The 17,379-nt window shown below is 35.9% G+C and overlaps 1 pseudogene; it reads left to right on the top strand.

Moving 5' to 3' along the window:
• Positions 1-26: 26 nt before the first annotated feature.
• Positions 27-1,113, top strand: LOC139318693 (craniofacial development protein 2 pseudogene; annotated as a pseudogene).
• The last annotated feature ends 16,266 nt before the right edge of the window (positions 1,114-17,379 follow it).

Genomic DNA, 17,379 nt, shown 5'->3' with positions numbered 1-17,379 from the left:
TCCAGTATCTTTGCCATGAAAATCCCATGGACGGTACCAAAAGACAAAAAGATTAGCCTCTCAGGTCGGAAGGTGTCCAATATGCTACTGCGGAAGAGCAGAGGGCTATTACTAGTAGCACTAAAAAGAATGAAGTGACTGGGTTAAAGCTGAAAGGACACTCAGTGGTGGATGCATCTGGTGGTGAAAGGAAAGTCCGATGTTGTAAAGATCTATACTCAATGGGAACCTGGAATGAATCAAGGCAAGCTGGTTGTGGTCAAACAAGAGATGACAAGACAAAACCTTGACATCTTAAGAATCAGCAAACTAAAATGGACACGAATGGGTAAATTTAATTCAGATGACCATCAAGTATACTACTGCAGACAAGATTCCCTCAGAAGAAATGCAATAGCCTTCATAGTCAATAAAAGAGTAGGAAAAGCAGTACTGGGATACAATCCCCAAAATGACAGAATGATCTCAATTCGATTCCAAGGCAAGCCATTCAACATCACAATAGTCCAGGTCTATGCCGCAACCACTGGTGCTAAAGAGGATGAAATTGATCGGTTCTATGAAGCCCTACAGCACCTTATAGAATTAACATCAAAAAATGATGTCCTTATCATCATGGGGGATTGGAATGCTAAAGTAGGAAGCCAAAAGATAACTGGAATAACAGGTAAGTTTGGCCTCAGAGTACAAAATGAAGCAGGGCACAGGCTGATAGAATTTTGTCATAGCAAACCCAAGAGACGAGTCTACACATGGACATCACGAGATAGTCAACACAGAAATCAAATTGACTATGTGTTCTGCAGCCAAAGATGGAGAAGCTCTATACAGTCAGTAAAAACAAGACCAGGAGCTGACTGTGGCTCAGATCATGAGCTTCTTATTGCAAAATTCAAGCTTAAATTGAAGAAAGTAGAGAAAAGCACTAGGCCACTCAGGTATGAACCAAATCATATCCCTGATAAATATACAGTAGAGATGAAAAATAGATTTAAGGAATTAGATCTGATAGACAGAGTGCCTGAAGAACTATGGACGGATATTCGCAACATTATACAAGCAGTAGCAACTAAAACCATCCCAAAGAAAATGAAATGCAAGAAAGCAAAATGACTGTCTGAGGAAGCTTTACAAATAGCTGAGAGAAGAAGGGAAGCGAAAGGCAAGAGAGAAAGAGAAAGATATACCCAATTGAATGCAGAATTTCAGAGAATAGCTAAAAGAGATAAGAATGTCTTCTTAAATGAACAGTGCAAATAAATAAGAGAAAACAATACAATAGGGAGGACCAGAGATCTCTTCAAGAAAATTGGAGATATGAAGGGAACATTTCATGCAAAGATGGGCAAAATGGCAGGGGCTTAACAGAGGCAGAAGAGATTAAGAAGAGGTGGCAAAATTACACAGAAGAACTATACAAGAACAAGCTTAATGTTCCTGATAACCACGATGGGGTGTTCACTGACCTTGAGCCAGACATCCTAGAATGTGAAGTCAAATGGGCCTTAGGAAATCTGAGCAACCACAAAGCTAGTGGAGGAGACAGAATCCCAGCTGAACTATTCAAAATCTTAAAAGATGATGTGGTAAAAGTACTACACTCAATTTGCCAGCAAATTTGGAAAATTTAACAGTGGCCACAGGATTGGAAAAGGTCACTTTACATTCCAATTCCAAAGAAAGGCAATGTCATAGAATATTCAAACTACCGCACAATTGCACTCATTTCACATGCTAGCAAAGTTATGCTCAAAATCCTACAAGCTAGACTCCAGCAGTATGTGACCCGAAAGCTACCACAAGTAAAGGCAGGATTTCGAAGAGGCAGAGGAACTAGAGATCAAATTGTCAACATACGCTGGATCATGGAGAAAGCTAGGGAGTTCCAGAAAAACATTTACTTCTGCTTCATTGACTATGCTAAAGCTTTTGATTGTGTGAATCACAACAAATTGTGGCAAGTTCTTAAAGAGATGGGACTACGAGACCATCTTATTTGTCTCTTGAGAGACCTATATACGGGTCAAGAAGCCACAGTGAGAACTGAACACGGAACCACTGATTGGTTCAAAATTGGGAAAGGAGTCCAGCAAGGCTGTATAGTGTATACTGTTGCCCTGCCTATTTAACTTATATGCAGAGCACATCATGAGAAAGGCGGGGCTAGATGAATCACAAATTGGAATTAAGATTGCCGGTAGAAATATCAACAACCTCAGACATGCAGATGATACCACTCTAATTGCAGAAAGTGAATAGGAACTAAAGAGCCTCTTGATGTGGGTAAAGGAAGACAGTGCAAAAGTTGGCTTGAAACGCAACATTAAGAAAATTAAGATCTCAAAACTGAGATCTTGTCCTCTCAATTCCTGGCAAATAGATGGGGAAGAAATGGAAATAGTGGCAGACTTTATTTTCCTGGGCTCCAAGATCACCACAGATAGGAACTACAGCCAAGAAATTAAAAGACACTTGTTCCTGGTGAGGAAAGTTACGGCAAATCTAGACAGCATACCTAAAACCAGAGACATCACCCTGCCAACAAATGTATGTATAGTCAAGGCTATGGTTTTACTAGTTGCAATGTATGGCTGTGAAAGTTGGATCATAAGAAAGGCTGAGTGCCAAAGAATTGAGGCCTTTGAACTATGGTGCTGGAGAAGACTCCTGTGAGTCCCTTGGACTGCAAGGTGATCAAACCGGTCAGTCCTAGAGGAGATAAACCCTGACTGCTCTTTAGAAGGCCAGATCCTGAAAATGAAACTCAAATGCTTTGGCCACCTAATGAGAAGGAAGGACTCACTGGAGAAGAGCCTAATGCTGGGAATGATTGAGGGCAAAAAAAGAATAGGATGACAGAGAATGAGGTGGCTGGATGGAGTCACTGAAGCAGTTGGTGTGATCTTAAATGGACTCCAGGGATGGTAGAGGAAGGCCTGGAGGAATGTTGTCCATGGGATCACGATGGATCAGACACGACTTCATGACTAACAACAACAACAAATATTGTTATTGAATTTATTGAAATATGGAGATAAATGAAATTGCTTTCTAAAATAATAGAAGTAGCAATCACAGTAGCAAAAAAATAAAACATTTTTAAAATTTTATATGTCTAGACTTCCCTTACATCACATAAAGTGTCAAGCCCTTTTTAGAACAGAAAGTATTGTAAAATCAATTGCTAAAGTTATATGCTGGAATTTGGAAACATTGCAACTAGTTCTTTTTTTTTAAATAGGATCCAAGTATTCAGTTTCTTCACATAACCAAAATAAAAATACAGCAAAACAGGAAACTTTATTGATTGTCAGGCCATGTGTTCTATTTTACAATTTTCTCTTGGAACATATCTTCCATAAAACTACCAGGTCTCAATCTGGTTTGAAGATAAAGAAGCAAGAAAATGCAGGGATTCTGGAAGCTGTTCACCAGTGTTTGGACTCTAGACAGTAGCCCTGAAAGAAATTCAGTCATAGGCATTTTCATCTTGTGTATTTTAAAATTATGCTAATTCTTTCTAGTTAAACCAAGAAAAAATGTTCCAGAACCTTGGAGCTAACTAAAGACTAAGAAATTTATGACTGCAAAAGGTTTCATAGCTGATATTCCAGTTCAGCAGATTCATAGAACGTCATCTTGCAAGAAGCATTTTATATATAGCTAGAAATAGATAGTATAGCTACCCCTTTCTGATTTTCTTCCCCATAACCTGTAAGTGGCCACGTTATGATCCACAGTCAGCAAGATCCAAAAGCATTATCCAACTCAGTCTTTTTCATTGGGCTTTAACTGCAGGATCATGTACATTTAGTATTAAGTATGGGAAGGTCCTGGCTGCTCAGTTTTGTGTACTAAAATATCATTGAGGATCAGGGCTGCAATGAATTGAATTTTCTGTAAATCCCGATCTATACTCCTCATTTCCCAAGAAAATGATGTGAGGCCTCTCAGTAATTCTGAGGCAACAGAAGATTTCTTACAGAATAAGATTATTGGTTTGGAAGGGAAAATAAATCCAAGCTTCCACTGCATAAAGCTTGAATGGTAATGAAAGCTGCATCTCATTAGGATTAGCAATGCAAAAATGGTTCCAGTTAATGAACAGCGCAAACATTTTGGCAGTTGCAAAGTAGACAATTGCTGGGCTGTTCGTGCTATTTTAGTTTGAGTTTCTAATGAGGTTGTCCATTACCAAATTGAATTTTTGAGGGGTTTATTACATTGCTGGGAAATAAATACCTCACCCTAATCCTTCTCTCAAGTATGTTCTGTGTTGTGTAATCTCTTTTGTGGCTCATACAAAACTTACATTTTAAAGGCCTGGGAGGATAGCCTGTATCATTTCTGTAGCTTGCCCAGAAAGTCTTTGTGTATTGGGAATGCAGACACAAAGGAAAAGTTTTCCACGGCTAAAGATCTAGATCTAGATGTATGCTTGGAAAATCTATACAGACACAAAAGCAAATATATATTGCAATATATAGCCTTTTATTGAAATCATCTTCACATAGGTCTACTCAAATTTTCACTGACTATTTGAATATATTTTCCATTAACAGAGGGAATTTATCCTGCAAATATTTGCATTTCTCCACCTCCATTAGCCTCTGTAATGCCTTTACTGATCCTATAAAAGACTATAATAATTAAAAATTCATTCATTCATGCATGCATTCATTCATTCATTGAAAGGCTACTGCAACATAGGAGAATTGATATAAACCTTCCTATGTCATGCGGAGTTTGCTCCTCATCTTAAATTAAAGTTAAGATGCAAAGTTAATGTCCTCTAGGACAGCAGTCCTCATGCAATTTGCCAGGCTCCAACACTGACAAATTTAAAGCATCTTTCAAAATGTTACCTTTTTGATTTATTCACTAATGGCCCCTGACATTTGCTTTCAAAGAATTGTTTTCAGTCTTAATTTTTAATGATTAAAATCAATTATTTAAAACTGCTAATGTAATTATTTTAAATAAATGTCAATTAAGATAATCTTATGTGTAAAGCAAAGTATTACTTAATTTGAGTTGCACAAATCATGGTGGCCACTAGGTGGCAGCAAAGAGATACATAAAGTTCTACTAGATATTCCACTTTTGCAGTTCAGATCTGGCCAGCAAGAACAACATGGCACACGCACACACATACTCCACTCCATGCTAGCAATATCTGAGTTGATGTAATTTGTTTGGTGAGAATGGCATTTGGTTCATAGTTTGATACCATCTTACCAAAATTTGCAGAATGTATTCACAATTGAAGTAGAGCATTTAAAATTTGAAATCTGTGAATTGTGGCAAAGCAAGTGTATCAGCTGTTCAGGATTAAAAATATTCATTCATGTCATCTGCTTTCTAACACTGTACTTTTCATCACTATAGGACTTTTGTTTAGCCCCAATGGCATTAGGTCATCTTCATGGTGGCAGCTATATAATCAAAAATGTCCCTGATGTAGAAAGACTTGTACATGAAAAGGTAATCCTTGTGAAATGGTGAGAGTGATACATTGCTTCCAGGCAGAAAAACTGTAAGCATCTAGCTGTGACTGCACCATTGCAGGAGATGTCCAATTGAAATAGCTACATCAGATTTACTTTTTTGTTGCCCAGAGCTAAAGTCCCAGCTAAAGGAGGATTGTTGAAATAAACAATGGCATTTAGTAGATATGCTAATTAATATCTAACAGCTATTTTCTTTAGTGCAATTAAATCAAGACACATTCTTTAAATTTTTAGTGCTTTTAATCAAATGGCACCTTAATTTCTTTGGCAAACCATTTCACACACAATAGTTAAAATACAGAGTAAATGCTCGGCAGTAGAGTATACTCAAATTTAATGAAATTGTAACAACGGTCCTAGTGAATCTAATTTAGGTGCTTATTTCAGATGCTTCATTTAATGTGTTAACAAAATAAATTGCATGTTATTGGGAACCATCAATATTGCAAGGAAGGTTACTGAATTAGCAACGGGATTCAGGCAATAACACATTGCTATTAAAGAAGCAAAAACCATGTCAATTATTTTCTATTTAAATAATAGGTGAGGGGAAAGAATTCAAGGTAAAATATTACTTTTTTGTTCTCATTGTTTATATGTTTTCTTCTTAACACAGTTGTGTGAATCATGATTTTATAATGAGTCAAAAATTACAAAAGCTAAATCTTCAGTGTAACTCATCAGTAAATTAATCTATACAGTATATACACACATAACATAAACACATTGTTTCTCTTTAATATTTTTATTGATTCTTGCTCACCACCCAGTGTTGCCTTTTGTGAGATGGGTAACTATATACATTTGATTAATAAATTAAAACACACACATGCATGTACACATGTAACTAGACATATACACATATACAGGTAAACAGGTTAATAAAAACTATATTCTCTTTCTCAGTATACACAGGACAAACTTTCAGAGGGAAATAGTAAAATACTTTTGAATCTTCAGTTTCTGCTGAGTTAAAATATTGTTCAATGACTTGCTTTCAAGAATGATCTATTATCTACAATACTTTTGCATACTGTAAGTCAAACATATGAGGAATTTCAGTTGTTTTCTTTCTAAACATTTAAACTTAAACAATAAAAAGAACAATCTTTTATTTTTTTAAGAATCATAGCTTCCTGTGAAATTCCAAAGTACACATTAGGACAGTTGCATTAGGTCAATTCAAGAGTAAAAAACAGGACTCCAAACTCTTCAATATGGAAAGGCGGCAAACAGATCAGGCAAAACATGAAGTAGTTGCATTACCACTAGTAGTTCTCCACTGAACTATATTTTTAAAATAGATGGATGAAGAGGTTGTTATAACTATTCATTAGTTTCTAACTAACAGTTGAACACTGGTTATATTCTCCTCCCCATTTTTTAAAAATATAAGATCTAGTTAGGATTAGATTAGTCTCCATCAGTAGATGGAGTTTTGGTATTAAATAAGACAACATTTTAAATAAACATGGACTCAAGATTTTCGGATGAACATTTACATGAAAGGTGTATATCTGAATTCTCAGGATTAGGCCAAATTTGATTACAATTTGGTTAAAAGAATCTAGGCCAGTATTCTAGTTCCAAAATGTAATCTAGGATTCAGAACATATTTCGTATTCCTGGAGCAAAGATAATATGAAAATGTTAGGGTTTTTTAGATTATTGTTAATCATACAAAATGCATATTTCCAAAATGACAAGATTCTGATGAAATGCCTCAATTATTTATAGAAATTCCATTCTAGGCCAAATCTGCACCATAATTGGGACCAAATGTAAGATGGACAAAAGAAGCATATTCTCTAATGCATTCATTAATGATAGCTAATCAGAAGTGTATTTGTAGGCTGCATACATCTTTAGAAATAGTCTGGTCTTTGTCCAGGTGGATGCTGTAAAAGTGGAAATAAATTAGGAAAAGCAGAGTCCCACATATTCTGGATAGTATGAATAGCCTAATAAATATAGAGAAGTTCACATTTTTTTCAGATTTTAAAAAAAACGACTTTTAAAATGTTCTAATAAAGCAAAACTCATGGACTGTTGTTGAATACATTTGTCTGATTGCTGAACCTTTGGAAATGCAATACATTTTGATTAGTATTAAAATATGAATCTAGAATACTTGTCTGTGTATCATGAGCTATTGAGGCTACTCCCGCGACTACCATTTTACTATATTTTGAACACTGCAATGGGTATTGCTAGTGCAGGCAGCAGCCATTAAAACTGCTTTTCCACTCACTGCATTCCTATCAATCCAAATTCTGAATTAGCTCCAGGAATGGTTCCAGGACTGGAAGCATTTATCTTAATTGCTGCCAGATCCTTATTACCACACATTCACAGAAGTATGGACTGAGACCTGCCTGTTACATTCCACCCACCTTATAGATTTCTCTGGGGAAGCATGCATGCTTCAGGGAGGACCCTGTCTCCCTATTTCTCACCTGTGATTCTCCATAGGTCTAAGAGGCAGATTTCTTTTGGAACATCCTCATTATCACATAGAATAGAATAGAATAGAATAGAATAAAATAGAATAGAATAGAATAGAATAGAATAGAATAGAATAGAATAGAATAGAATAGAATAGAATAGAATAGAATAGAATAACAGAGTTGGAAGGGACCTTGGAGGTCTTCTAGTCCAACCCCCTGCCCAGGCAGGCACCTGCCTTACACCACTTCAGACAAATGGTTATCCAACATCTTCTTAAAAACTTCCAGTGTTGGGGCATTCACAACTTCTGCAGGCAAGTTGTTCCACTTATTAATTGTTCTAACTGTCAGGAAATTTCTCCTTAGTTCTAAATTGCTTCCTTCCTTGATTAGTTTCAACCCATTGCTTCATTTTCTACCCTCAGGTGCTTTGAAGAATAATTTGACTCCCTCTTCTTTGTGGCAACCCCTGAGATATTGGAACACTGCTATCATGTCTCCTCTAGTCCTTCTCTTCATTAAAGTAGACATACCCAGTTCCTGCAACCATTCTTCATATGTTTTAGCCTCCAGTCCCCTAATCATCTTTGTTGCTCTTCTCTGCACTCTTTCTAGAGTCTCAACATCTTTTTTACATCGTGGCGACCAAATCTGAATGCAATATTCCAAGTGTGGCCTTACCAAGGCATTATAAAGTGGTATTAACACACGTGAAGTGTTAACAGAGGGATAGAATCAAATCCCTCTGTTTATGCAACCCAGAACTGTGTTGGCTTTTTTGGCAGCTGCTGCACACTGCTGGCTCATATCTAAATGGTTGCCCACTAGGACTCCAAGATCCCTCTCACAGTTACTACTATTGAGCAAGGTACCACATACACGTACCTGTGCATTTTGTTTTTCTTCCCTAAATGTAGAACCTTGCTTTTTTCACTGTTGGTGATTGGTGTTTCTGTGGAGTTAACTAAATAATAATGTATAAGTCTTGTTATCTTGTCTTATTACTGCTTTTTATTCCCTTAGTTATAAGAAACAGCCCAATCCAGAAAAGAACTATTTAAACTTGGGATGAGAAAAGATTGATGTTCCTCTTTGTCCTTTATAATTTAAAAATATTTGTGAGTGCTGCAGGACTGTTTTCTTTTTGGTGGCCTTTTATAGGGCTTCCAAGCTCTAACATAAAGGAACCACAAATTTTACAACATTCTACTATTCTTGAAATGCAATATTGATTTCTTCTAAATTTCATCTTATCCAGAGGAACTGTCACATTGATGCCTGAAAGCAATATCCTTTCTAGTCACCAACTACTTTGAGGGTAACTCTCCTTAAACAGAGAGTGCAAAATAAATGGGGGAAGGATCTATTTTTGATGAAGAGTAAAAATGTAGGACATGGATCAAGGCAGGGGTGAAATTTAGCAGGTTCTGACAGGTTCTGTAGAACAGGTAGTGGCAATTTTTAGTAGTTTGGAGAACTGGCAAATACCACCTCTGGCTGGTCCCAGAGTGGGGTGGGAATGGAGATTTTGCAGTATCATTCCCCTGCCACGCCCACCAAGCCATGCCCACAGAACCGGTAATAAAAAAAAATTGAATTCTACCACTGGATCAAGGCAACAGCTAATCCTAAACTATTATTAAGAGACAGCAGATAAGCATCAAGCTGCCTCAAGATGAAGATTTCTTCTCATTATAGCTACATAAAGGTCATCTCCTACTCATCCACCTACACAAATTGGTGCAGCTAACTATGTGGTTTCTTTAGCATGTCTCTTTTCCGTGGGAGTGAATGTGAAGAAGGATTTATTAATCAGTGATTATATGTTACAAGGGATTTGCTTAAATGAGCAATTTCATTTTTCTTCACCTAGGACTTTGTTATTCTTTCATATGTATTTTTTTATGTATTTTCAATAATTTTCTCTAGCACTACAATTTTCAAGGACATAACTTTTTTTTATTCAGTCTTTCTGATTGTCTAGCCTTCAAAGACAAATGTCACAACTGGGAAAACCATAGCCTTGACAATGCAGTCTTGTGTCTACATTTTAGAACTGCTTAACTAATTTTTTGCAACTGTCTTTGCACAAAAGGGAAAACAAACAATTCAACCTATCAAAAAAAAAAAAGAAAAGAAAGAAAGAAATTGTAAACTGCAGATTGGGAATGCAAGTCAAAATAAGTGAAAAAATAGTAAGAGGACACCTATCTATTTTCCAAAAGGATTGGCTCTATTTCAGTGATCAGACTTTCATATATATTGTTGATTTGGGCATATTTTTGGTACAATTCTTCTATATGCTCATTCTAATTCTTTTTAAAACTTTGTGCATTTTCTACTGTTCCTTATAATGTTCATTTGTTCCTTTCTTTAAATATTGGCAATCATGACAAAAGGATGTTCATAGTGGTATCCAAGCAGACAAAAAAAAAAAAAAGACACTTGAACTTCACATGTAGACCTGGAGCACAGACTGCCCACTCCTGCATAAAATGATACCAATTTCAATTTTTTCAAGAAGGCAAATGACAATGAAGCTATTATCTCCTAGTGCTTTAGTAACTGGTTACTGTTACTGTTTTTGTAACTTAGCTAAAAGTTTTAAAGTTCTTATTATGGCAGTTTAGAATTGTTACCCTGTGGATTTGTCCTATGGTTAGCTAGCATCTTTCATTTATTTGATTGCTTTATAGTTCTGTCTTTTTAATTGTATCTTTACAATAGCTTCATTTCTTTGGGTATGATGAAATAATTATCAGCAAGTTGTTATTGTGCTTTTAATCATGTTGATTTCATTATGTTGTCATTAAACATTTTATTCAATCTGTAGTATTCGTCAGGGAAATTTCTTCTAATGTAGAGAAATTGTTGCAATGGAGGAAAAATGCAGCCTAAGTGTCTCTTATCAAATAACCTGCCTGATACCTCTCTGACTGTTTTATTACTGGATATTAATAATTGTTTTCAAAAGCGTGTAAATATATAATCTGGTTATTTGGGATATGATGGAACTTAAACTTTTTTTTTCCATTGGAAAAAGGTCTTAGTCCTAAAACTGACATAATGTTTGACAAGACAATCAATTCTGAATTGCTGATCTTGATAATTTAAAGTAAGATCCATCCATATTTTACGTCACAGTATTTTTTAAATCTTTAATAGTATCATGTAAGATAGAGTATATACTGTATATGAATTATATAACTAAGGTGTTTGTGTGTGCATGTGTATGTGTTTACATGTATTTGTAATAGCACTTAGACTTATATATAACTTCATACTGCTTTACAGCACTCTCTAAGTGATTTACAGAGCCAGTATACTTACGCCAACAATCTGGGTCCTCATTTTATTGACTTCAGTAGGATGGATGGAAGGCTGAGTTAACCTTGAGCCAGTCTGGATCGAACTCCAGACTGTGGGCAATACTGCATTTAACCACTGCACCACCACAGTTCTGTATACACCACTTGTACGTACAGAAGCTCAAACTAGCATACATAATGCTCTCCCCCTACAACAATCAACCACTCTATGATAGATCATAAATAGATGATATTTGTGATATGATCAAATTGATATTGATTCTTTGTGATTACATAGTTAGATCTTCTCCAGGTTGATCTTTCCTCACCTGGCCTTTGAGTTTTTCAATAGTGCACCCATCTCCATTGTAATCAAGATCATGCCCCTTGCTACTATTCACCTGATCTTTTCCTTTCTATCTTTTCCAGCATTACAGTCTTCTCAAGAGAGCCAGGTCTTCATGTAATGTATCCAAAATATGATCATTTGGAATTTAGTATTCCAATCTTGAGTAAGATTGGAGTTTCTTAGGAGCAGCATTAAAGAAAGTATTCAAGGATTAACCTAGAAATCCATTAACACACTCTAATAGATATTTTAGCCCCACAACAAATATCACAAAAGGGAGGAGAAAATAAGGGGAGAAGAATAAGGAAATATATTCTTACAGGAAGCTCAGTGAAAATCTAAGGGAAAAAAGATGCATAATGCATGGGTGATGGAAAAGGGGACAAACAGTGGTGAAATGTAAAATTTGTTACTACCGGTTCTGTGGGCGTGGCTTGTGGTGGGGGTAATGTGACTGGGTGAGTGTGGCCAATTTTTTAAAAACTTTTAAAAGCATTTTTTTACAACCTCTTCGGCTGAAGAGGTTGTTAAAAAAATGCTTTTAAAAGCCTCTGACGATCCCAGATGAGTTGCCTGATCGTCAGAGCCTTCAGTTAAAAAAATGCTTTTAAAAGGCTCTGACGATCCCAGATGAGTTGCCTGATGTCAGAGCCTTTTAAAAGCATTTTTTCTGCAACCTCTCCGGCCAAAGAGGTTGTAGAAAAAAATGCTTTTAAAAGGTTTTGACGATCCCAGCTGAGCCGTACGATCATCAGAGACATTTTTTTTAACTTTTAAAAGCATTTTTTTTGGCGGAAGAAAAAATGCTTTTAAAAGTTAAAAAAAAAAGCTTCTGATGATCGCACGGCTCAGCTGGGCATGAGGGGTGGGCAGTGATTTTTGCTACCAGTTCTCTGAACCACCCGCCGTCATTGCTACCGGATAGGGTAATCCGGTCCGAACCGGGAGCATTTCACACCTGGGGACAAGCCACCATAGAAAGATACAAAAATGTAGTGAGAACTGCAAAGACAAGAAAACTAAGACATACAAAGGGATGCCAAGAAAAAAAGCCCAATTTCTTCAGGAAGTACAAAGGAAAAGGAAAAAATGTATAGACTAAGGTAATATAGATTGTCAAAAGAAAACTAGTGTGGAGGAACAATTGAAGCGAGAGCAACTTCATATTTTAGAGCCACTTCTCAGCATTCTCCAGGAATTGCAAAGAAGTCTTTAGAGAATACTTGAAGGTACACAGTAGTTTGTTGAAGAAGATTGGGTATTATTTGTGACACAATGAAAACATTCATATTATTTCTGCTATGCACTTTTGCTTGTAATGCCGACTCTAAGATCTCACATAGACTACAGCATGCCAACTGTTCTATGAATATGACAAAATGGTAAAAAAGTAAAAAGATGGAACTATTCAAATCTTAACTTAACTATCTGATATTTAACAGGAACAAGATATTGTTTTACCAGGCAATGGTGAAGACCAGTATAAACAGGCAGGGGTCAAATTTATTACTGATATACCAGGTAAGAACTGTTTGTCTTTGACATGATCATATTAATCACATCCTATGATAGAAAATGAATGTATTTAAGAAGTCCCAGAGAATGGGTGAAGTGCTAAACATCAGGACATAGACCATAGACCAGGTGTATCAAACTAGATTTCATTGAGGGCCACATCAGGGTTGTGTTTGACCTCTGAGGGTTGGAGTGGGTGTGGCCGGTGTGGGTGTGGTCATGGTGGGCATGGCCATGGTGGGCATGGCCATGGTGGGCATGGCCATGGTGGGCATTGACACATGCTCAAGATGCATTTTTTCCTCTTTGCATTGAAAACAGCTATTCCAGACAAAGGAAGATTTACTTTCAGACACAAACCTCCTCTCCTTCCGCCGCGAACTGAAGACGTGGCTTTTTCATCAAATGGACTGACCCGTTGAGACGGGTTTTTATATTGTAATAATTTTAATTAATTTTAATTGGATTTTAATTTATATTTAATTCATATTGTTTAATTTTTATCTTGTAAGCCGCCCTGAGTCCTTCGGGATAAGGGCGGCATATAAATTGCAATGAAATAAATAAATAAATAAATAAATAAATAAATAAATAAATAAATAAATAAAATTGTCTCAATTCCATAATGTAGAAATTAAAAACATGTAGAGTTCCCAGCTGCTATGGGGTTGACTCTTTTGTATAGGAGCAGATCTGAATATGTGCATAATATTGTCAGAACAGAGATGTTCAAAAGCCTAATGTGAGTTAAGACAACCTAAACAACATCCAGGATATTATATTTATACTTACTGGGTTGAATTATAAATTAACATTTAGAACCTTAAAATACTTTTAAACAAATCAATTCATTTATTTTTAATTCATCCATATCTCCTTTTTTGTCTTCTTCATGTATTAATCCATCTTCCTTATTTATGGCATTACTCCATCCACAAATAACAAAATCGTACACTCTTTGTTATTGCTTGGGCAATATCAACTCAGGTTTCCCTTTTCCCTGTTGAATCTGTCCTTTGAAATTTTAATTAACTCTATGTAGAATACTTTAGCTGACCCTCCCATTTTTCATTTTTAATAGAGTTCTTTGAAAACATTAAAATTTTATTCCAGATATCCATTGTGAAGAGGAACAACAAAATCTTCACAATATATTGCTAAAGGTCTAGAAATATTCAGAAAATATGCATGCTGTATGGAAACATTTCCAGGTCCATTTGGACTACAATTGGATACACAATTAAATCTCACTGACTTCACTGAGTTTTATGCATACCTGACAAAAGCTGCTTTCTATCTGCCAGATTTGCACACTATCCAGTCATAATATGATTTGATTTTGACTCTCTGTGTTCTGTAAATTTAGCCATTTGTGCTTTACACAGTAAATCACAATTTAGAAATAACCACTGGATGTTTTCACATGATATACTGCATTAAAAAAAATCTTATAGTTTATGCATAATACCATATCCTACATCCAATCATGTTCTGTATTTTAAGTTTTTAGGCTCACTATACTGTTTATAAACCATTATGGGGAGATAACACGATCCAGTTGTAAGTCAAACCAAGCAAAGTACATTACAGCCACAGTTAAGTGAGCAAACTCTTTGGATTAGCCCTGTTCCATATTTTTAAACTGGATGAAAGCAGGAATCATGGAACTTCCTTCCAACAGGAAGGAAGACAGAGTGCATGGGGCTGAGAAATAAACACACAAAACATGTGCGTATCCCCCCTTCCCGTTGCCGGCTGCCAGACTGCTGTAGGAGGCCATAGGGGCCGAAAACGGGCCACAAACGGGCCTAAAGTGGGCTGAAAACACCTGCCCCTTGACCCATTTTTGGCCACCAAAATGCTGTAGGGGGCCAAAAATGGGCCAAAAATGCTCCCCGCAGACCATTTTGGCCAGAGAGGCACCACAGGATGGTCCTTTGTTATTTCAAGGCCAGCCTCGTGGGCCAGTTTTAAGCACCCCACAGGCTGGATTCGGCCTGCAGGTCTTATGGTCTCCCATAGACCATAATATAATAGGGTTGGAAGGGACTTGGAGATCTTTTAGTTCAGCCCCCTAGTCAAGCAGGAGAGATCAACTAGGAAACTGTTGAAGAGAGGAAGACTCATGCTTAATGTTAAATGTTACCACCTTTAAAATGTGGTAGTGGGAATCAAACTATAGGTGAGATATTTTGATATAACAGTGGTTAGAATGCAGTATTGCATGCTAACTCTATTCACAGCCTGGAGGTCGATCTTGTTGGGATCAAGGTTGACTCAGCCTTTTATCCTTCTGAGGTTGATAAAATGAGGATCCAGATTGTTGGGGGAAATATGCTGACACTATAAACTGCTCAGAGAGTGCTGTAAATCACTATGAAGTGGTATTGCTAAGTGCTATATGGATACTGATATTGATACTGGAGCAGTTTTTCAAAATTGTTCTATGGGATCCAAGGTTGGGGAAGAACCTGACTCAAACAGAGCAAATTTTTTCTACTAGAGCTTCAGCTGTTGATGAGAGGTTATGGGATTTTTAAAAAATTAATAGTTTCCTTGGCCTGAAAAAAAATTGAAAACCCCTGCTGCAAAGAATACTATGATCTGTAAGTCCTTCGAAACAATATAGTAAATACCAGAAGTCAACATGGATTTAGATATTTTTCATTGATCTGATAAGAATAATGTAGGAAAATTAGCTTTATTTCAGCAAAAATTTTTTAATAAAGTACCAGTTGACATTTTGATTAACAAACTGGTTAAATAGCAGCTTTTTAAATATGGCACAACAATTCTGTGAATATATATGTGGGAAAGCTGTTATACTAGGAGACAGAAAAAACTGTAGGTTATAGAAATATGCTTGAAATAATAGAATTAAATTTAAAGGAAAATTTATTCATGAAGAAAATATAAATCTATTTACCAGTATAGAATGGACAAATTTGCCTGACAATAGTTCATATGAAAAAGATGTCAGAATAGTAATTAATTCAGAAGTTGATTTCTGAAGAAGAAGGCTTTCCATGAAAGGTGGAATTGACATTTATGGCCATAAATAGAAAGCCTACAAGTAGATTCACTCCTTTGACTCTTTGAGGATGCGAAATTGCCCAAGCTATGGCATCTCAAGAAAAGATCAAAAGACAATGTTTTCTGGATGGAGAAAGAATCAGGAGATGGAAGAATTCACCACACCAGCCACAAACAGGATATTTTTAAAGGTTCTCTTGCTAAGCATTTTCATAAAATGCTTATTAATTGCTTCTGATAAGTTAGACAAGATTGCAAACACTGGATAAGTGTCTTCAATTCTTAATATAAGAAAATGAAGATGTATTATTAATTAAAATAAACAGCAAAAGCAACACAAAAAAGTTGCAAACCAATTAAAGGCTCAGAAAACATTGCTATTTTGAATATAAAATTGAAATTATTTTTAAAGAATAAATGTTTGTTGAAGAAAAATGGGTTTTGGTATTGGAGACATAGTAAGACAAGTAACATGTAAAGAAAGGCGTTCAGAGATATCTTTGAGGAACTAGCTTACACCGGGAAATACGCTGGGACTTTGAATCAATTATGTCAGCTATGTTGTGTCTTCTTGGGAACAGTCTGTTCCCAGAAGAAGATGTAACAGAAAATGTAACCGAGAAAAACAGAACAAGACTTTGAAAAAGAATTTGTCATCAGATATAAAGAAAAAAATTGGAGGAGGCTTTTTAAAAATCAAGAATAAAAATGACAATCCCAGAGAGCAATTGGAACAATTTCTTTTTGTGGTTTACAAAAGACACTGTTTAATATATTGAAGAAATTAGAAACAAGGATCAGCAACTATCTGCATGGATTTAGAGAAAGACAGGATTGTATTTAAAAAAACGGGATACAAAATCAGTTTATTTGATTGGAGTTAAAATGGGACATGTTGTCATTTTAGGTGGTTCTTTTTGGATTTGCCAATATCACAACTGGAAACATGTGGTATATATTGGATTTCCTTACATTTCACTTTGAGTTCAAGTTTTCCCCCCTACAGTTATTTTATGTATCCTAATTTGATAGCATTTAAACTGGATCGCTATTTAATACTTTTTATTTAAAATAAGAAATGTTTTTGAACTTGTTCTTTTTAAAGAAGAAATTATCCCTGTTCATTATGTTAAATTTTAGTATTTTGTTTATATTAGGATACTGGGATTAATTTATATTTGCTAAATGTGGAATTGTTTACAGTTGAGATATAGAAT

This window comes from Pituophis catenifer, unplaced genomic scaffold (genome assembly GCF_029215685.1).
Source record: "Pituophis catenifer annectens isolate HBS135680 unplaced genomic scaffold, rPitCat1.0.hap2 SCAF_6, whole genome shotgun sequence".
NCBI lineage: Eukaryota > Metazoa > Chordata > Lepidosauria > Squamata > Colubridae > Pituophis > Pituophis catenifer.
This window is presented reverse-complemented; position numbering and strand designations above follow the sequence as displayed.